Below are 21,256 nucleotides of genomic sequence, written 5' to 3'. Positions count from 1 at the left end.
GTGAGACCACGCAATTCCCTTTACTTTTCAGAGCCTCTGTTTTTCCCTGTGCAATAGATACGAGAGGGGCTCCCTCCCCGTGAGATGAAATGAGATAAGAGTCGCCTAGCATACATCAGACACTTCATGAATGCTTATGGAGTAGACAGTGGGGCCCAGGGAGGGAGGTGCACATGTAACAAGTGGCGCACAAGAAAGAAGACAGTCTGGCCTTTCGCGACCCTGCCCCGAATACAAATGGGAACCTTGCCTGCCAGAGACCCCTCTGCCGGCTTAATCGTACAAATCAAGTCAGCCAGAGGCAGCCCCTGGCCTGTGAGCTCACAGTAGATGCAGCAGGCGGTAGAAATGCATGCGAGCCCACATCTGCATTTAATACAGCAAGAATTTGCCTTGTATGTAACAGCACACGGGGCCCCGGGGTAAGGCATGAGAAACACTTAGCTCTGCTGCCGCCGCCTGGAAGGGCTGGCTCAGGCAGGAGGTGGGGGGGGGGTGCATCTGGGAAAGAGAAACCCAGTGGGCTCTGGGCATCCCACAGACTGTGGGATCCGGGCATCCTCCCATGCACTCATTCTGCAAACCACCGCAGTGCACCTACCTTGTCAGGCCCAGACCCGAGTGGGAGGCTGGACCCCGAGCAGTGGCAGTCGGCTTCCTGTCCTGGAAGCTCAGTCTGGTGGGGGAGAGAGACAGGGAGTAAGTCAGTCACTGCACATCAAGTGATCCGGGTGGGGAGCGGGGATGATGGCAGGTGAGATTTATGGAGGCCTGTCTCGGGGCCAAGCCCTGAGCTGGGCTGTCTGCATAGGACTCACCCCAGGAAAAATTCTGAGCACCAGCCTCATAATCCCCATTGGGTTGATAAGGAAACTGAGGCAGGGGATTGTGAAGTCGCATACTCACCGTCTTTCAGCTGCTGTGAGGCCAGGCTGGGATGGAACCCCAGGCCGTCTGAAGCTCCCCACCACACCCTGCTGCTGAAGACTGCTCAGGAAGGCAGAGCCGAGTGCTGGGGGGGCGTGGGTGGGCAGGGGATGGATTGATTAGTTATAAGCACCTCCCAGCGGTGCTTGAGATCCCAGCTCCTCTGTGGCCCAATCCGTTTGAAGGGCAGATTCAAAATTAGGTGGTAGCACCTATGGGCAGAGGCTTATGAAAATGGCATTATTAACCTGACGTGGAGAGGGCCCTGCCCACCTCCAAGCAGATTGCAGATAGAGATGGAGGGGGCTGGGGCTTGTTTATGTGGACAGTGCGTGAGAGAGGATGGAGCACATCGGGGGGGCCCGCCAGGGCTTCTTCATGGGGAGGACTGGCTTTGGAGGGGATGAGGGCTTGATGACTGAGAAAGGGGAACAGGAGATAGTCTTCAGGGCAGCCCCTCACCTCGGGGAGACGCTCTAAGCTGGAACCCGCTCTGGGAGGGAGGGTCTCCGGCCCCTTTTCTGACTGGCACAGGGACTGTGAGCCTCCCTGCTCCTCAGTTTCCCCAAGTGTCACTGTAAGAAAAACCCTTGTCCCCACACCTTCCCTCCTGCTGCCACCGCTGTTAACAGTCTCCAGACACCTGTCTGCGTGTTGGAGCAGTATTCAACAGGAGAGCGCTGGTTCCGGGAGGGAGGGAGCGAGGAGGGCGCGATGTGGAACGGGGGAGGGAGGGAGGAGAACCGGCCCCCGACTCACAGAGGCGGCTGAGCCAGGTCTGCAGCGGGTAGGACTTGGGCCACTTAAGATTTGTGCCAACTCACGGTGCAGTGGAATCAGACAGTCTGAATTCTTCAGACACCAGCCAAGGGTCTGTGGCGCCCCCAAGTGCCACAAGGGGGCCGCCTGGGCCGCATTTCTGAGCCCAGAAAGTGAGGAGGGGGACACCGTCAGTAGGGACCGGTTCTGTTGCTCTTGTAGGGGTGCTTTTAATTGCAGCATCGAGAGGGGGGCCGGGCCCTCTGCCCCGCTGGGGACAGCCGGGAGGGGTGGCAGGCTCTGGCTTGGGGTGGCTGCCGGCTGTGCCCCTCCCTCACTGAGGGCCCTGCTGCAATGCACCAGGCTGCGGGAGGGTCCTGGGGAGCTGTCCTGGGGCTGGCTTTCCAGAATGGGAAGCAAAGGAGGAGGGAGGGGGAGGGAGCTTTTCCAGAGTGGCGAGGTGCCTGGGAAGCCCACCGCACAGAGAGTCCGGCAGCTGTAGAAGGGCCAGGGATCGGGGAGAGGAGGAGGTGGGTGGTTGTGGTCCATGGGGTCTGGGGAAATTGGCTGGACCTGGGGTGGAGTGTTAGTCAGTTTGCCGTGGTGATAAGACTGATGCAGAGGAGGGGGCTGAGTGGGGGGGGGGGGGGGGGAGGGGGGGGGGGGGGGGGGGGAGAAAGGGGCTGAGAACGCTGAGAGCAGCTTGGTGCACGGTTTTAGGGTAAAAGCACTAATTCTTTTCCTCCCCAAGAGGCAATTAAGAAAATAGCAAAAAATAAAAAAAATAAAAAAGGCATTTGAAAGCTAGACAGCTCAAGCCTTACCAGCCAAGCTGGTCTCAGGAAGGACTCATCAGGTGGGCAGCTCTGCCTTGGAGAAGGGAGGTGCCAGCAGGTCCTTTTGGAACCAGTGAAAAGGTTGCAAGGGCCAGGACATCTTCGGGAGGAGGAAAGGGGCCAGGGAGGGGGCAGGAGGGCCTGGAGGGAACATGGGGGGGTCTGAGGGAGGCAGGAGGGCCTAGGGGTGGCTGGTGGGCATCTCATTCTGCAGCACCCTGTACGTTTGCACTTTCTCCTTAATCCACCCAACTTAGAATGGCTTGCTCCTACCAGCCCTGGCCCCTTTCTTGTACCTTCTCCACTTGGAGGCGTTCATTCCTATGAATCAGCTCCCTAATACCCCCCAACACTTTGTTTGGATGCTGGGCTCCTTTGCTTTTTTCAATGGCTTCCCCTCTCCTACCCCCTCACCTCCTGCACTTTATTTTTACCTGTTGATCTTTAAAACCTGCAATTATGTAAAATTTGAAATAACACAAGAGTAGAGAAAATAATACATATTTTCAATCACAATTGACACAGTTTCCACATTGCTGCCACCCAGGTGCCACAGCTCTCAGCCCCTCTTGTTCTGTCTGAGCCTTGTACTATCCCCTTGTACTGGAATCAAGCAAATTCCAGACACCATATTGTTTCCTCGGAGCATATTTCAAGGCCTATCTCTAAAAAAGAAGGACTCTTTTCTGTTTTAAAAACATAACCACAATGCCACTTGCACAGTTAAAAAATTAACAGCCTTTCCTTAATGTCATCCAACATCTATTCAGCATTCGAATATCCCCAATTGACTCATAAATTTCTTTTACAGTTGGCTTGTTCAAATCAGTGTCCAAATTCTTTCCTGCACTTTACAAGGGACACTGGGATGACAGCAGGTAAGTACAGATACAGATTCAGGGGTCTGACTATACACCCTCACCTTAAGTGAGTAACCCATCCTCCCTCAGTAAACCTCAGTTTTCTTACTGAAAATGGGGCAACTGCTGAGTCTCTCCCAGGGTCATTTAGAGGCTCAGAGACAGTGCACGGGAAGGCCCCAGCCCTGCTTCTAATACATAATAGACACGCAGCAAACAGGAGGTGCTAGCATATTCTTTTTTTTCTGGAATCATTTAAAGGGGAGTTGGGCTGGGGTAGGCAAAACAGAACTGGCTATCATCCACAAAACAAAAGGCTCCTGGCAGTCCAGGCCCCCTGACTGATTAAGACAGTACATGAACTACATCTGAATGAGGGCGGTCTGCAGTCTGGGGACTGGGACCTCTGGCTGGCTCAGAACCGTGACCCCACAGTGGAACAACAGCCCAGGACCTACCAGGGACCCCGCTGGTTGCCGATCCACTAGATGGCGCACTCTGCTGTGAGTCTAGGAGGGACCACTCCCCCAAACCGCTCTGGCCACCACCCAGCCCCTGGGACCGCATGGGGATGCACACTACTAAAACACTGCAGATAATATCTAAAAAGCATTTCTCAATATGTCATGCAAGATGTACTGGTTTTCTCCCTGTATAAATCCTGGCCCAACTGCAGAAGCAGAGGGAATGAACATTTAATGATAATTTGCTCATTCCATGCATTGGTATGTCCACTCTCTTTAAATCCTCACCCCAGCTATGACTGATTTCCCTTTATTTTACAGATGAGAGGACCCTGAGAAGTTAGTGACTTGTCCAAGATCAGCTAGGAAGCAGGACCCAGGACTGCAATCCAGGTTTGTCTGATTCCTGTGCATAATATGGAGAGGTGGAAGGATGGATGTTCAGTCGGCTGGATGGATGGATGCTTGCCTCAGTGAGGCACGAGCAGATGGAGGGATGGTGTGCTGGCTGATGCATGCTGGTGAGATGGGTGAATGAATTCAAGGGCAGAGGGTGGATAGATGGATGAGTGAGAGAGAAGAGTCAGTTTCTCACCAACATCAAAGGCTTACTTGGTCTCTGAAGAGATGTTTCCTGTGAGTGGAGCTTGCTGGAGAAGCTCCTGCCTTTTGTTCTGCCTCTGAGCAAACTGACTGGCTCAGGTGGCTCTGGCGCAACAGGTGGGCTGCCAGCTCACAGGGACCAAGCCCCAGCTGTGGTGCTGGAGCTTCTCAGCAGCAACTCTCAGTCCCAGCAGTTTTCACACTGCACTGAGAAGCAGCAGGCAGCCTCCTTCCCCTGGCTCTCCTGGATGACTAAGCCCTGAGCCCAACCGCATGCTCAGTCCTTTTGTAGCCCCTTGGCATAATTTTATCTTCTTTAAATCATCACAATGACCCTCAGTGATAGCAATTACCACCCTCAATTAAGATACAAGAAAACTGAGGTTTAGGAATGCTAAGTGACTGGCCCCAAATCATGCAAGGAACAGTACGGAATCAGGATTTGAACCCCGGTCTGCTTTTTCCTTCCAAACTCATACCCCCTTCCCATTTCTTTTTCTCTAAGACTGTGTCTGAAAAAAAATTAAACCCTTGGGGTTAACCCATGTTAGACCCACCCTCCTGGTCTATCAGGGAGCTGGACCTCTTATCCCCCAGACTCTAAATTTATTTCTCAAGTAACACCTTCTCTAGTTTGTCCTATTTGTGACTATCACACATATAAGGGTCAACTATACCACTGACATCTTGCAGTATAACTAATCAAGTCAAATTTCTGGTGGTTCCTATGATAACTGAATACTAAGGGAAGCAGATATAAAAAATGACTCAGAAGCCTGAAGGAGTACAAGGCAAGGAGAGAGGGAATCAGACAGAGGGCTGAAGGGCAAATCAGCAAGCCTCCCTGAAGACCTGGCTTTCAGCAGATATGTTTTGATAACCGGCGTATGGGCTAAGTCCTGTTACAAACATCCCAGATGCTCAGGTTTAATTCCCAGGTCTGCTATTTACTAGTTTTGTGAGTATGTAACCTCTGTGCCTCAGTTTCCTCAGTTGTAATATGGGGACACCAACAGCACCTTAGTAATGGGTACTTGAAAATTAAATGAGTCAAACATTTAAAGAGTTTAAAACAATGTTTCTCATATGGTTAGTATTCAATAAATATTCCATTATAGTTAAAATTGTAATTGTCATAACTTTTTATTGAGATGGTATTTAATATCTCTGATTGCTAAGAATCATTATCCACATTTTATAGATAGCTGAACAGGTGCTCAGAGAGGTGTATGAGTTTGCTTTTGGAGAGGGAGTCCATGAAATAAAAACACATATAAATTTAAGACGAGAAGATTTTAGCTCTAGTTAGGGAAATGAGAATTATACACACTAAATGGACAGGATCAATCTAATGAAATATTAAGTCTTGGAATAGGAATTTCCTGGGGTATTGAGAATTACAGAGAGGTTGAATGGGAGCTGAAAAGAAGCTGAGTAGATGAAGGGCAAGATGAGCAATTAAGTTGTCTGGTTCAACTTCATGGCTTCTAGAAGCAGTGGGCAAGTTCCCCCAGTATTCTCATATATGTTCTTACCAAATTTCTTTCTCTATTTTTTGTGTGTGTGGTGGGGGGGGGAGGAGAAAATAATCACTTTATAAATATTTCTTTGTTTGCTCTTTTGAGTATGGCCAGTTGGAACGAAGAATTGTTCCAAGGAGTCTTAGCTCATGTAGGGCATGAGGACTGGGTGACCTCCTCCCATTTCTGGGCAGGGTATTTGCAACTAAAGCCTCGGCAGAGTGTAGCTGCCTGGGGGGAGAGGGGAGTACTGGGTGGGGGAAGTACATTTGGATGCCCTCCTACCCCAGACAGGATATGGGGCTAGCATCTGTGCTGACTTGCTGGGCTGTGTTTTGCGCATGCTCTGATTTCAGCATGACCTGACACTGGCTCTGTGCAACTATATCCACCGCATCTTCTTTAAGAAAGGCAGTGTATTTACTCACCCAGGGCTATTAGTATATCCTGGAGACGCTCTGTGCTCCTGGGACTGCCTGTGTGGGAGGTCACACAAGCCCTCCCACTCACCCACACACTCGTTCCCACACTCACCTTGGAGGCTGACAGTGGGGTGTCAGAGAGCAAGAACTGCCACAGAAATGAGGCAGTGGGGGTAAGTGGGTAAAACAGACTCTGGAGCTTAGCATCCTCCTGGCTGTGTGACCATGTGTAAGTCACTTCACCTTTCTGAAGCTCAGTTTCCCCGTGTGTAAAATGGGACTAAGAATGTCTGCTCCAGTATCACCTTCTCAGGGAGGCTTTCTCGTGGTTGTTGGCTATTGCTCCCCCTTCTGCTTTATTTTTCTTCAGAGTTCTTATCACTGTGTCCTATCCCGCGTATTGTACGTACTTTCAATATTGTCTGTTCTGTCTCCACCCAAGGGATGTTAGCTCTCAGATTTTGTCTGTTCTGGTCATTGCTGTATCCCAGGACCTAGACCAGTGCCTGGCACAAAATGTGGGCTCAGAACTTTTGGGGGGGGGAAGAAAAACAGAGATACTGTAGAATTGTACGCACCCCAGAGGACTGTCAGTGCATATGCCAAGCAGGCAGCATGGTGCCTGGAGCAGTGTATGCATTCAATCAATATTGGCTAATTATGATTATTATGTCTAATTCGCAGGGCTGCTGTGAGGATCAAACAAGATAATGTATGCTAAAGCATGCTGTGACCACTACGTGCTGGGTGCAGGAGGTACAACATTAATGATCCTCTGATGCTTGGAGGGAACTTGCACTTAAACTTGATGCTTTTCACTTCCACACCACCTGGGAGGGAGGGCAGACTGGTGGATTATTGGCACCTGAGTCTCAGAGCGGGGACGGGCCTTGCCCAGGCCATGCAGTGTAATGAAGGCAAAGGCAGGAGCCTAGGTTCCCAGCCTGGTGGTCTTCCCGTGACTCCCTTAGGAAAGTCCCCAAGCGGATATATGTATGTATATATTACATGATACACACATAGTCATGACGTATGTATCTTTTAAAACTTAGTCTATTTTTAATGTTTCATGTCTCAAGAGTTGTACCGTGGTCAGTGTGCTGGGCACCTACCAGGACAGTCTGGGAGGGTAGGGGGGAAACTGGCTATATTGTCAGTAAGGGTCAGAGTAGAGGCATTTGTAGTTTCTGGGAAACGACTTGATCATCAAGAATCTCCTGGCATAGACTCCCCCGAGGGCAGCCCCATTTTATGAAATGAATTTTAGTATTCTAAAGCGCATCCCTTAGTTGGATTTCTATTTTCCAGGGCACTTGTTTAAGCTTTGATGCCGTGTCCAAAAAAGAACAGATCCCAACAATTTCCTGCCCGAGGCCCATCCTTCCCGAAACCCTCGGCTTGGCCTGAGCATCGAGATAATTCGTTTCTCTGATCAGACTGGGGGCTGTTTGGCCAGCGGGGTGGGCGGGTGGGCCGGGGAGGGGGTGGTGTGCAGGGTGGGAGCTGCTTGAGGAACTGTCGGTAGTTCACTGCACCCTCACGCTGGACCCACGAGGGTGCTGCGGTCCTCAGTCTACAAATCGCACAAGTCGGGGCACAAGACAGAGAGGCCAGGTCACGTCTCTGCAGTTACACAGCTCATGAGTGCCTGCTGGGGTGGAACCTGGTCTGTCTGTCTGTCTAGCACCACAGCTCGGGCGCTGCTGCAGAGGGAAGAAAGATTTGGGTGAGGGCTCAGAGACAGGGTGGGGGTGGGAGACTACCTGCTTGCCTTTGGTGGGAAAATAATGGCTAATTCTGCTTAGGGACTAGTGCTGCGACTATCTTTCAGATGGGGAAACAGGCACATAGAGGTTCGCTAACTTGCCTACTGCTGCCCAGCTCGTCAGGGTTTGAGGCTGGATTTGGAGGCAGGCAGTGTGGTGTTGAGCCCACGTGCTCTAACCATTGGGAGCGGTGTCTTATGGCTGTGAGCACATAGTCAGGCAAAGTGAAGGTGGCACACGGTTCAAGGATCTCCATTTGAGTCCTTGTACCGTCGTCCCCTGGCGGGTGTGCTCTTCAGTGAGTCACATGGATTCACGCTCCCCCTTGACAGAGCCCTGCAGAGGCACTGCAAGCCAGTGGCCCTTGGAAAATATTTGTAAAGAATCCGCACGTGTGATTTTTGTATACATGTAATATATAAATCACATACGTGATTTATATATATATATATATAAAAGGGGAAGGGGAGGGTATTCGGGAAATTTGGGAGCGACCATTGAAGGCAGAGGGCAGCAAGGGGCTAAGAGCAGGGGGAGTGGAGGTGGGGGCCACGCATGGTTGTTGTATAGGCTTTAAGAATCCGTAAACTAAGAGAGGGGTAACCCTGGGACAATGGCCAGAAGTGACCTGAACCAAGGATCGTGATTAATTCTCCACAACCAAGGGCTATAAAGAGATCGGAGTGGTTTGTGGTTATTAATTTTATTATTAAAAAGAATAAAGAGTCAAGAAATAATGTAATAAAGGCCTTGAATACAGTCATTGTGAGAATGTGTTCTGGACAAAAGATTATGATTAATCCAGGTCTGCTAACCTGACATTAACAAACAAAAAAGGTCTAGGCTATTTTCTTCCTTTTCATGGGGCTTTATGTTCCATAAATGGGCACATGGGGGTTTTTCACAGGAGATATAAGATCTTTGTGGGGAAGGCAACTGTAGATGGGTGTAGGCGGGGCTTAATGGGTTTTACTGAATAGTTAAAAATTAATGAATGCATAAATAAAATTAAAGAGGTCCAAGCATGGACCAGTGATGAGGATGTGTTTTTAAACAAGGGTTATGAGCAATCTGCTGTATCCAACTGTAGTTATTAAAAAAACAAAACAAAACAAACAGAAACAAAGCCCAATGAATTCAAGGTGTTGGGATGGTGAGTAGGAAGCATATCAACAGTTATATAGATGGTCATTGGTCTGGGGCTGGATGGTGGCTTTGAGTGTATTTGCTGTATAGTTAAATATGAATTAGATGAGTAACAAACTGAGGCTTGCTAGGGGGAGGTGGGGCTGTGGGGACAGGGTAATTGGGTGATGGGCATTAAGGACGGCACGTGATGATCATTGGGTGTAATACGCAACTGATAAATTATTGAACACTACATGTGAAACTAATGATGTACTGTATGTTGGCTAATTGAATTTAAATGAAAAATTTTAAAAAATGAATTAGATGAGTAAATAAAATAAACGACAGAATGAAAGAGGGCTGATAATGAAGCACCAAAGATAACGTTTTATGAATTATGGATTAAGATTAATACACTTATGTACAATTGTGGGCCATTTAAAACCATAAAACAAAACAAAGCTCTTATCTCTGTGGATAAGAAGCATTGGAATAGAAGTACTAATATAAGTGCTGATTGATATTTTTGTTCTGCGTTAGTGCTGACCTTATGTGTTTATTATATTTAAAAAAATAAGTAAAAACAGTAAAAGGGACATGTAGGAAACAATGATGTGATTATACCTGGAATCAAAGATTGTTATTACCTCAACTCTGCATACCTGAGTCCATTAGGAAGAAGATCTGGGCTGGTTCCTTTGTGGGTAAGAAGCATAGAGACAGATGTTAAAATGGCTATTATTCTTGTTTTTGATTAGGTCATGCATGTTTATTATAATAAGATTATTAAGTGAAAAAATATGTACAATGAGAACTACACTTAGGCCAATGGTGAGAGTGTGTCATGAACCAAATTGTGATTCATCTTGAGCTGCTCATCCAACAGCCATTAAAGAATACCTGGTTGTTTCATCCTTTTTAATATGTGCCTTGTGTTCCACAGAATGGAGGCCCCAGGGTGGGTCTAATGACACTCTTGTTGATGAAGATCTTGGCTGTGAACTCTGTGGAAAATGAGCCATGGACCAACCAACGTGAGTGATGGTTAGTGTTACTGTTCTAAGGTTGCCTGGTTGGCTGATGGGTGTGTGTGTGTGTATGCATTATTAAACATGAACAGGCACAAATAAAATCAAAGATGGTCAAGCATAGACCAATGAGGAGACTGCGTCATGAACCAAGGTGATGAATCTCATCTGGCATAACTGTCACCAAGTTAAAAAATAATATAACTAGGTTGCTTTCTGTGTAGGAGATGAGCAAATAAAAACAATTACATTCATATATATTAATTGTATACATGTATATAACATGTATATAACATGTATATCTCTTTATATAGATATAATTGTTACTTTTTCTTACTCTTGGGTTGGGTGGTGAGTTCCTGTTTATTGATTTATTAAAAATAAATGAATGTGTACATAAAATAAAAAAAGATTAAGCATGGACTAATGAAGACAAGATTTATGATTTATGATTATATAATCCTGCAAATTTGAAGGGCATTAAAAAAATCTAAGCTATTTTATTTTAAAAGCATTTTACTATTAATTTATACACTATGGTTTATATAGGCACTTCTGCATTGATAAATTTGGGTGTTAACTTGGCAAAAGTGATGCTCAGAGAGACAGATAATGGTACTTTTCTGTTTGTTGGGTAAGATTCATAGGTATTCTTTTACAATTTTTTGAAAGGAATAGATAAAATTAAAAAGGGCCAAGTGTAGACCAGTGAGAGTAATGATTCATAAACTAAGGCTCATTATTTTAATTCTACACAAGTGAAAGCCATTGAAAATGATCCAGGGTGTTCAGTTTTTAAACAGTTGCCTTCTGTTGCACAAAATGGACACACCATAGTTCATTTAATTGTGCAATATTTATGAGGATGTTGAATCTTATTTGGACGGATAAGGTACGTAAAGAAAATGTAAGTAATAGTTGATGTTCTTAAATCTTTGCTGGGAAGTTGTTCAAGGGTGTTCATAACTAAGTAAATACATGAGTGAACAAATTAAGGAATAAAACAAGAGATGGCAAACATGACCCTATGATGATAATATCTCATGACCCCAGGATTAAGATTATTCTAATTCTGTACATCTAAGTTCCATTTAAAAAAATGTATTGGTTAAGGAGTAGTCAATACTGTTGTTTTTGCATGATGGTGTGTTGGATGTTGATTTTAGTACTAAAAACAAATAAATAATTACATAAATGCATAAAATACAGGAAAGGCCAAAACATGGACTGGTGATGAGAAGGGCCCAATGATTACAGTTAATTCAGTTCTGTGCTTTTGACCTCTATCAAAATAATCTAGTCTGTTTCATTCCTTTTACCAGCTACTTTGAATTATTTCACCGTGTATATATACATAGTTTATTTAAACAATTCTCCATGGATAAAGATCTAAGATGCTAATGCTAAGCAAGGAGCACAAAGGGAGAAGAAAGATAATGTCAGTGTTCTTCCTGTAAGAGATTGAATTTATGGGTGCTCATTAAAACTTCTTTAGAAATGACCAAATCAAACAAGAAAGAATCAGCATGGACCAGTGATCAAGAACTATAATTAATCCTATTTAGCTTCGTTAGAAAAAGTTCTAGACTACTCCGTAAAGATAAGGAGTATTCATTAGTGTTGCCCAGTAGGGTTTTCTGCAGTGATGGATGTGTTTTATAAAATTTGTTCTGTCCAATATGGTAGCCACTAGCTACATATGACTCTTGAGCACATGAAATGTGGCTAGTGTGTATGAGGAACTGAATTTTTAATTGATTTTTATTAAATTTTAAATTTAAATAGTCATATGTGACTAATGGCTCCTCTCTTAGTTGTGTTGGGTAGTTGGGTAATGGGAGTTTTTTGAATATTAAATATGAATAAATAATTATATAAATCAATAGTACACAAATTAATAACAGAGGATTAGTTATAGGCTAGAGATGAGAGTGTCTCATGAAACAAAGATTATAATTAATTCAGTTCTGTACAACTGAGATTCACGGGCAAAAACGTCTTAGATTCATGGAGGAAAGACATAGGCTTATTAATTTATTTTATCAATTGTTTATATTACCTTGTCTGGGTGTTCCACAGTTTATGTGAACATTTCTCTAACATTGAAGATCTTTGTATCTTGGTGGGAGAAGATAAAAAATGTACTGTCCAAGTCATAGGTGGAGGGCTGAATAGTGGTTTTGTCAATATTCATTACATTATTATATTATTTACTTTAAAAATGAAAAATAAATAATAGTCCCTGCATGGTACAAGAATAATAATGTAACATGGACTGAAGTTTGTAATTCATATGTCACCACAACTGCAGTCCATAAAACTTTATCCTAATGGAGGGGAGGAAGCATCCCTTTCATTAGGCCCTATTAAGCAAGGTCTTTTTTAAAAAAAGGTGAGAGAGGACTCTTCATTCATTTTACATTTGTTTAATATTTCATTTTATGTTCCATCACTCTCAATTTACACATTCCACCATTGATAAAGATTTGGGTGTCTAACAGGTTGATAGAGAAACACAAGTAAAGATTGTTGGTGGAAGGTTGGTGAGGTAAAATGAGATGTTCCTGGATTGTCTTTGTTATGTATTTGAAATTTGACCAAATTAAAGAAAGACTAAAATAAGAGGGCCACGCATGTTTATGATGGGCGTGGGTTTGCATGAAGAATGATGGATCCATATGCGCAACAGTGAGTACATTGTAGAAAGAGATCTAGTGTATTAGTTCTGGGAGAAATTAAACAAAAGACAGAAGTTAGTGATATTCTTTTACCTTTCTCCTGCTTTGTTGTGATTCATGAATATGATCAAATAATTTTTAGTCAATGAATGAATGAACGAACAAATGTATAAGTGGATAAATAAACAGTCCCAAGCCTAGACCAATGATGAGTACCCTGGGGTGTCTGAACCGAGGATTTTGATTAAACCCTGTAACTCTGAGGTCCATCATAAAAACAAACCTCATTTCTTGTCTTGGCGGGACATGAATTGTCGCAGAAGTTAGGAATACAGGCATCTTGCTTGTGGCTTTGGTACATCTTTGGTATGGGTCCTTTTATTAGTGAATCCCTGTGTGAGTACATAAAGAAACATATCCATGAATAATGACAATGAGGGCTAGGTATTTGCCAGTTATGAGAGTATCTAATGAGAAATAAATTATTATTAAAACATTTCTGAGGAGCTGAGTTCCAGGAAGTGAAGAGTTCAAGGCTTTTACCATATTTTATCAGAAACACATAGGCAGATGTCTGTAAGCATCAGTGTTGCTTCTGGGTTGGTGGTGGTTAATTTTATTAAGAATTTTATTAAGAAAAGGGGGAAAAAAGGGAAGCATAAGAAATACTGATTACAGAATACTTAATTAAGGAAGCATGGGCCAGTGTTAATGTGTTATGTGAGAGGAGTTATGATTAGATCAGTTATTCTCAATCAGTATCATTTTTGAAAAACACATCTGTTTTTCTGTGGGTATTTGAGTTTATGGGAAAATATTAGTATTATTTAGGTATGTCTAGGTATATAGTTTCACAAATTTTGATGATATTATTATAAGTGAATGAAGGAAGAGATTATTTTTTATTTTTATTTATTTATTTATTTATTTATTTATTTATTTATTTATTTATTTATTTATTTGATAGAGAGATAGCGAGAGCAGGAACACAAGCAGGGGGAGTGGGAGAGGGAGAAGCAGGCTTCCCGCCGAGCAGGGAGTCAGATGCAGGGCTGGATCCGGGATCCCAGGATCCCAGGACCATGACCTGAGCCGAAGGCAGATGCTTAACGACTGAGCCACCAAGTGCCCCAGGAAGAGATTATTTAAAAAAGGGCATTTATTGGGTGCCTGGGTGGCTCAGTCGGTTAAGCAACTGCCTTCGGCTCAGGTCATGATCCTGGAGTCCCGGGATCGAGTCCCGCATCAGGCTCCCTGCTCAGCGGGGAGTCTGCTTCTCCCTCTGACCCTCCTCCCTCTCGTGCTGTCTCTCATTCTCTCTCTCGCAAATAAATAAATAAAATCTTAAAAAAAAAAAAGGGCATTTATGTATCCATGAGAATAATATATCGTTAGAGGAATTTCATTATTAATCTTGCTCTACCTTTCAGATGTCCATATAAGTAAAAGCGGTTGGTTTGGGGCTCTGCCTGCTTTGGGTAAAGGGCGTAGAGGCAATTACTTGTAATAGTATTTTGCATTTTTTTTTTTTTTAAAGAGAAAATACGAACAAGTCATTCCATGAGCAAATAAGCCAAAACCAAACAAACAGAGGAATAAGTTTATAAAGTATGGTCAAGCATGGATCATTGATGAGAATATGTCAAGAAATGAAAATGTAAATTTGTCAAATTCTAATCAAGGAAGATCCATAAAAAATGACAGTCTAGGCTCGGACCTGTGTGGTTAGGGTTTAATACATAGGATTTGGAACAGGAATAGTTCTTAATTCTTCTACTAAGATGTAGTTTTAGCAGTTGTCATTATATTACATACATTAAAAATTACAGACGTTAGTAAATAAAAAGGTGGCCGTTTTGGGGCTAATAATGGAAATGTGATAAAAAAGGGATTTATGATAAATCTAGTACAGTAAGACTAAGGTGTCTTTAAAAAAATTTTAAATCTATACTGCTTCTTCAGTTTTCTAAAATCTGCTTTTTACTCCACAGATTCAATCTGATTTCTTCATTCTCCCATGAGGAAGCTCTTGGCTATCCCTTCTGTGGATAAGGAGCAAAGTGACTCATGTAAGTGACAGAGTTTGTGTTCTTGGTGTGGAGGTAATTCATGTGGGTTTTTTGTGGGATTGTTTCAAAGGAAGAATGGCCACTGTAAAAATAAGTGAAATCAGACATACCAGGCTCGGACCACAGCTGGGAATGTGTAATGAACCACATATTAAGACAAGTACATTTTAGTTTAATTGAGATCCATTAGAAAGAAAGTTGGAGGGGTTTGCATCCATTTTCAGAGTTCCTTAATATTGCATTTTATTTCTACACCACATTCTAAGAACATTCTCTATTGATAACTATCTAGGTTGTTAAATCTTTGAGGAAGGAGCACCTGGGAAGATAGAAAGTGTTGCCAGTGTCCTAGTTAGGGAGAGAGTCAAATGGTAGCTTCCGTGTACTATTTTTAAAATATGAAGAAATTAAGTGAAAGATGAGCAAGCAGAGCTCAGTCAAACACATGGGATGGGTATGAAGCAAGTTTATTGATTAACACATATGTGCAACACTGAGGTCCAATTAAAAAGAGATCTCATTTACTAGCTCGGTGGGAAAGAAGCCTGTAAACAGCTCTCTGCAATATTCAAAGATCTTGTTCCTGGGTTTTTGTGATTCATAGGAAGTGCTGTTTTTAAATCAGCTAGGCCATGAATGAAGTAATCAATAAATAATGCATAAACAATCAATACACAATGTATAAATAAATGAAGTAAAAGAATGTTGAGCTTGGATCAATGATGAGTAGTTCTGGGGTATATGAATCAAGAATTTTGATTAAAACCTAAACTCTGAGGTCCATATAATACTGTATGTTAACCACACAGAAATTGAAATTTAAAAGAAAGAAAATAAAGAAACCTAGTCATTTTGTCTAAGGGAATAGAGTTCAAGCCCCTTGGGGATCTGGTTCTTAGGTCTTAAGTGATTGTTGCGTATGGATTGTATTGATGTAAGTGAATCAGTGAATGCCTGAATAAATGAATGTGTAAGTGCATGAAGACAAAGAAGGTCACCTGTGAATCATTTATGAGAGTGTATCCTGAAACAAGCATTATTGGTAATATATTTATTTAATACCAAGTTTCAATATAATACATAGGTAAAAGCTGTTGCTCCCTTTACAGCACATAGGACGGCCAGACACATAGGAGCACACAAAGATGTATCTATATGCGCATGTCTGCAGGCTGGATTGGTGGGAGTTTGCTGGTTGTTGGTTTTGTTTAGAAGAAGGAAAAAATGTTTATATAAACCGATGATTACGTAACTCTCTCATTGAAAAGAAGCAAGAATGGGCCAGTGTTGAGGATGCGCTGTGTGACATCAGTCATGATTAATTTAATTGTGTTCACTGAATTTTATTTAAAAACACAAAATGAAAAGGGACATATTTATTTCTATGGGTAATGAGTGTGTGGGTGTGGGCAACTGTTAGTATGTTTAGGTGTTTGAGTATAGGGTCTATAGAATCTCAGGTAGTTATATATTGTGGTAAGTTACTGAATGAATATGATCATTTTATTTCATTTTTTAATTTTTTTATTATTTTTCTTTTCTTTTTTTTTTTAAAGATTTTATTTAGGGCACCTGGGTGGCTCAGTTGGTTAAGCGACTGCCTTCGGCTCAGGTCATGATCCTGGAGTCCCTGGATCGAGTCCCGCATCAGGCTCCCTGCTCGGCAGGGAGCCTGCTTCTCCCTCTGACCCTCCCCCCTCTCATGTGCTCTCTCTCATTCTCTCTCTCTGAAATAAATAAATAAAATCTTTAAAAAAAAAAAGATTTTATTTATTTATTTGACAGAGAGAGACACAGCGAGAGAGGGAACACAAGCAGGGAGAGTGGGAGAGAGAGAAGCAGGCTTCCCGCAGAGCAGGGAGCCCGATGTGGGACTCGATCCCAGGACCCTGGAATCATGACCTGAGCCGAAGGCAGACGCTTAACGACTGAGCCACCCAGGCGCCCCTTATTTCATTTTTTTAGAGGGAAAGGCAGAGGGAGAGGGAGAGAGAGACTCTTAAGCAGGCTCCACCCCCAGGGTGGAGCCCCATGCACGGTTCAGTCTCACGACTCTGAGATTATGACCTGAGCTGAAATTGAGTCAGACATTTAACTGTCGAAGCCACCCAGGCACCACAATATGATCATTTTCAAATGATTACTTAAAAGAAGGCAACTGTGGACAATATGTGATGTCCACATATAAAGAAAATGGGGGGGCGCCTGGGTGGCTCAGTTGGTTAAGTGACTGCCTTCGGCTCAGGTCATGATCCTGGAGTCCCGGGATCGAGTTCCGCATCGGGCTCCCTGCTCGGCAGGGAGCCTGCTTCTCCCTCTGGCCCTCCCCCCTCTCATGTGCTCTCTCTCATTCTCTCTCTCTCAAATAAATAAATAAAATCTTTAAAAAAAAAAAAGAAAATGGGATCTCGTTCCTTCCTACTTGGGTTAAGGACATAGAGACAGGTTCATGTAATGATGGTATTTCAGTTCTGGGTTTCTGTTGGAAAGTTTACTATTATATATAAGTATATATATAATTTTATCATATTTTATATTTATGTTATATATAATGCATTACTTATAATGTTATGTTCTGAAATGTGTCTTTATCATATATTATGTCCATTTTTTAAAAAATAGACGATCAAATTATTCCATGGGCAATTAGATAGGTAAGTGATAAAGCTAGGACTGTTGAGAATGTGCCATGAGGCCAGGTTCTAAATCTGTACAATTCTGCATAAATAAAATTCATGACAATAATTATTAGGCTGTTAATTAAGAGTAGGGAGTATAATAGTTACAAGCCTTACTCCCGAGTCAAGTCTTAGATTCCATGATGTTTACATTGCCAAAAATTAAAAATAAAATGAACTGATAAATAAAAAGGAGTGCAGTTTTTGCACCAATAATGAGAATGTGATATGATCCAGCTTTATTATTAACCTGGCAATGTAAAACTCACGTCCACTTAGACACATCTAATAGAGACTATTTAGAATTGGCTTTTTCATTTACAGCATGAACACACCACAGCCAACTTAATAATTCTCTAATGGTGAAGGTCTCCGTTGTCGCCTCTGTGGGTAAAAAGCACAGAGACCAATATAAATAACTACCAAAGTCCCTGTTCTCTGGCAAGATTGTTCATGAATTTCCAAGGAATCATTTTTAAAAACTGGCTTTATATATATGTATATATATACATATATATAATATATACATATATATGTATATGTATATATACATATATATGTATATAATTTATATATATACATAATTTAAATATGTGTATATAATTTATATATATACATATATATAAAATCAAAGAACACCAAGCATTGACCAAGGATATGAATATGTTATGAACCGAGGTTCATAGATTAGTCATTTTCAAGGCCACATAATAGTATGTCATTTTAGTTTCGCACCAAAGTATATTTAGAAGAATATCCCTTCCTTGATAAAGATCAAGGTTATTTACTTTTTGAAGGAGGAGAACATAGGACGATGGGAGAGAATGACATTATTCTAGCTGTGAGGGAAGAGGATGGTTCACAGTCATTCATTTTACCATCTTTACAATGTGGACACGTAAAGTTAAGAGACAAGCAAAAACCTGTTATCAATGTGAGGTTGATAGGAAGCACAGCTGTCGACCAATCCCCATGAGCAACCAGAGGTGCACTGAAAAAAGACATCAAATGTATTAGCTTTATGGGACAGGTGCTGATAGACTAACCTTAGTAAGAATCATTCCTCTCATTCTTGGCATTTGTGACTCCTGGCTATTGACTGTAGTATAATGTATGCATGTAAAAATGAGGCAGAAAGGACGATATGAATGAAGAAGACCAAAAAATGCCAAGTTTACGGGCACCTGGGTGGCTTAGTCAGTTAAGCGTCTGCCTTTGGCTAAGGTCATGATCTCAGAGTCCTGGGATCAAGCCCCACCCCCACCCCACTGGTTAGGCTCAGTGGGGAGCCTGCTTCTGCCCCTCCCCCTGCTCCTGCTCTCTCTCTCTCCCTCATAAATAAATAAAACCTTTAAAAAAAATTGCCAAGTTTGGATCAGTGATGAGTACCCTGGGGTGTCTGAATTAAAGATTTTGATGAAGCTCGGTAGCTCTGAGGTCATTCCAAGAAGAGGTCTAGTTATTCCCTCTGTGGTGAAGGTACTTATGAGGCAAGAAAGGAATATTCAGGATCCTGTTCTTAGGCTTTGTGTTCCTTGGGTGTGGGATGTTTTTAATCACAAATGAAATAACACCTGATTAAGGAAAGAAATGAAGGGATGAATGATGACAAGGAAAGGCACACATCATTCAATTATGAGAGTGTGTTTTGAAACCTTTCTGAAGCAGTGAGGTCTAGGAAAATAAGTAGGTCAAGGTTTTACTCGATTCAGCAGGGAACAAATGGAAAGGTATGCCCAAGATTGGATGTTGTGATTATGAATTGATGGTGGGTTGCTGATGGTTCATTTTATTAAGAAAAGGGAAAGATGTTTGCATAAGTAAATAATAAGGCTCTAATTGAAAAAAAAGGTTATGGACCAGTGATGAGAATAGGTCCTATAACAAGATGGTTTACTGTGAGCATATGATCACATGTTAATATTATTCAAAGTTTTGTCCAGTGAGTTATAATTATAATAATGACATATTATATGCTATTGTAAGCGTATGAATAGATTCATATTTTATTTAAAAGGTGAAAATCATACACCAGTGAGGACCCTTATTATGGAATAAGGATAATGATTATCCTGTTTTACACTACTGTTTGCATATTTAAAAAAAGCTAGGCTTTTCCTGCTTTGTATAATACACACAGACAGATGCACATAGTACTTATTTCCTTTCTGAGGGGCTACCTCTTTTACCATTTCGCTTTTTCTTTTCTTTTTTCTTGTTTTTTGTTTTTAAATCAAAGTACAGTTAACATACAATGCTGCATTAGTTTCAGGTGTACATCATAGTGTTTTGACAACTCTATGTTATGCGGTGCTCACCATAATTGAAGTTACCATCTTTGCCTTTTCTTTCTTTTAAAAAAAATTATTCATTTATTTTAGAGAGAGAGAGAGAGTGAGTGGGGGGAGGGGAAGAGGGAGAGGGAGAGAGAGAAATCCTAAAACAAATTCTCTGAGTGTGGAGCCTGAAGTGGGGTTCGATCCCAGAACCCTGAGGTCATGACTTGAGCTGAAATTAAGAGTTGGATGTTTGACCAACTGAGCCACCCAGGTGCCCCTGCCTTTTCTTTATATAATGAACAACAGGTAAAATTATTCCATGAGTAATTGAACGAATGAATATACTAAGTAGAGTCAACCATGGACATGACATGGTTAATGACAACCAAGTTGTTATTAAAAATACGCGATGAAACAAGGATTTAAATTTATCCAATCAGTACAAGAAAGATCCATTGAAAGGACAATGTAGAGGTTACCTATGTAAAGTACATGGGCATGTTTATAATAGTCATAGTTGTTATTTGTGGGTTGAATGGTAGATTCAATGGTGTTCATTATATTATTTAAAATTAAAATTAAATAATTAAGTAAAGAAGCAATAGTGATATTCTTGAGCCAATGAAAAGAAGCAAGTTTTATGTTTAATCTAGAACTCTACAAACATACCTAAATTTATTGTTTTTTCATCATTATTACTATTTTTTGTTTTTTTTTTCATTATTTTTAAAAAGCCTGATGTTTATCTCAGAATTGAGACACCATAGTTGATTTAATCATATCTAATGATGAAGATACATTTTCAAAATGTATGTGCTTGGTTAGGGGAACTTGCTCAAGGGTGTTCACTGAAGTATTTCAGGTAATAAAGAGGTACATAGAAGTATAACATTAAAGAATGCTGTATATTACCTATGACCAGAATAGATTATGAACCTTAGATAATGATGATTAATTCAATTCTGTACAATTAATGACTCCTTAACTAAAGATGGAAGATGTTTCATACATGTTCACACATTATATTTACATGACAGTGGATTTTAATATTCATCCCTTCAAATGATTCAGGGAGCACATGTGTGCTACTCTGAAGGTCATTGCAAGAAGAGATCTAATGTGTTAGCTTTATGGGAAATGAACATATGAATAGATCCTAGTAATATTCAAGATACTATTTTTGAGCTTTTATGATTTATATGTATTGACTATATTATTATTGGAACAGTGAATGAAACA

The 21,256-nt window shown here is 41.8% G+C and overlaps 1 long non-coding RNA gene and 3 other non-coding genes across 4 annotated transcripts in view; all 4 read left to right on the top strand.

Annotated features, from left to right (window-relative positions):
• The window catches only part of LOC118002446, a 110,548-nt gene that overhangs the window by 8,013 nt on the left and 81,279 nt on the right, over positions 1-21,256 (top strand). Inside the window, exons 5-9 of the long non-coding RNA XR_004677055.1 lie at positions 3,334-3,400; positions 4,168-4,239; positions 7,076-7,147; positions 10,229-10,329; positions 14,983-15,060. This is a non-coding gene — a long non-coding RNA (uncharacterized LOC118002446). The remainder of the gene's footprint in view (positions 1-3,333; positions 3,401-4,167; positions 4,240-7,075; positions 7,148-10,228; positions 10,330-14,982; positions 15,061-21,256) is intronic.
• LOC118002743 lies at positions 13,190-13,261 on the top strand. Its single transcript, XR_004677134.1, has one exon. It is a non-coding gene; the product is annotated as a small nucleolar RNA SNORD113/SNORD114 family (small nucleolar RNA).
• LOC118002735 lies at positions 15,773-15,844 on the top strand. Its single transcript, XR_004677126.1, has one exon. It is a non-coding gene; the product is annotated as a small nucleolar RNA SNORD113/SNORD114 family (small nucleolar RNA).
• Positions 19,110-19,181, top strand: LOC118002751. Its single transcript, XR_004677140.1, has one exon. It is a non-coding gene; the product is annotated as a small nucleolar RNA SNORD113/SNORD114 family (small nucleolar RNA).

The sequence above is a fragment of the Mirounga leonina genome, unplaced genomic scaffold, assembly GCF_011800145.1.
Source record: "Mirounga leonina isolate KUSES-001 unplaced genomic scaffold, KU_Mleo_1.0 Mir_82, whole genome shotgun sequence".
NCBI classification, from domain to species: Eukaryota; Metazoa; Chordata; class Mammalia; order Carnivora; family Phocidae; genus Mirounga; species Mirounga leonina.
Note: the sequence above shows the minus strand (reverse complement) of the source record. Positions and strands in the feature narration are given on the sequence as shown.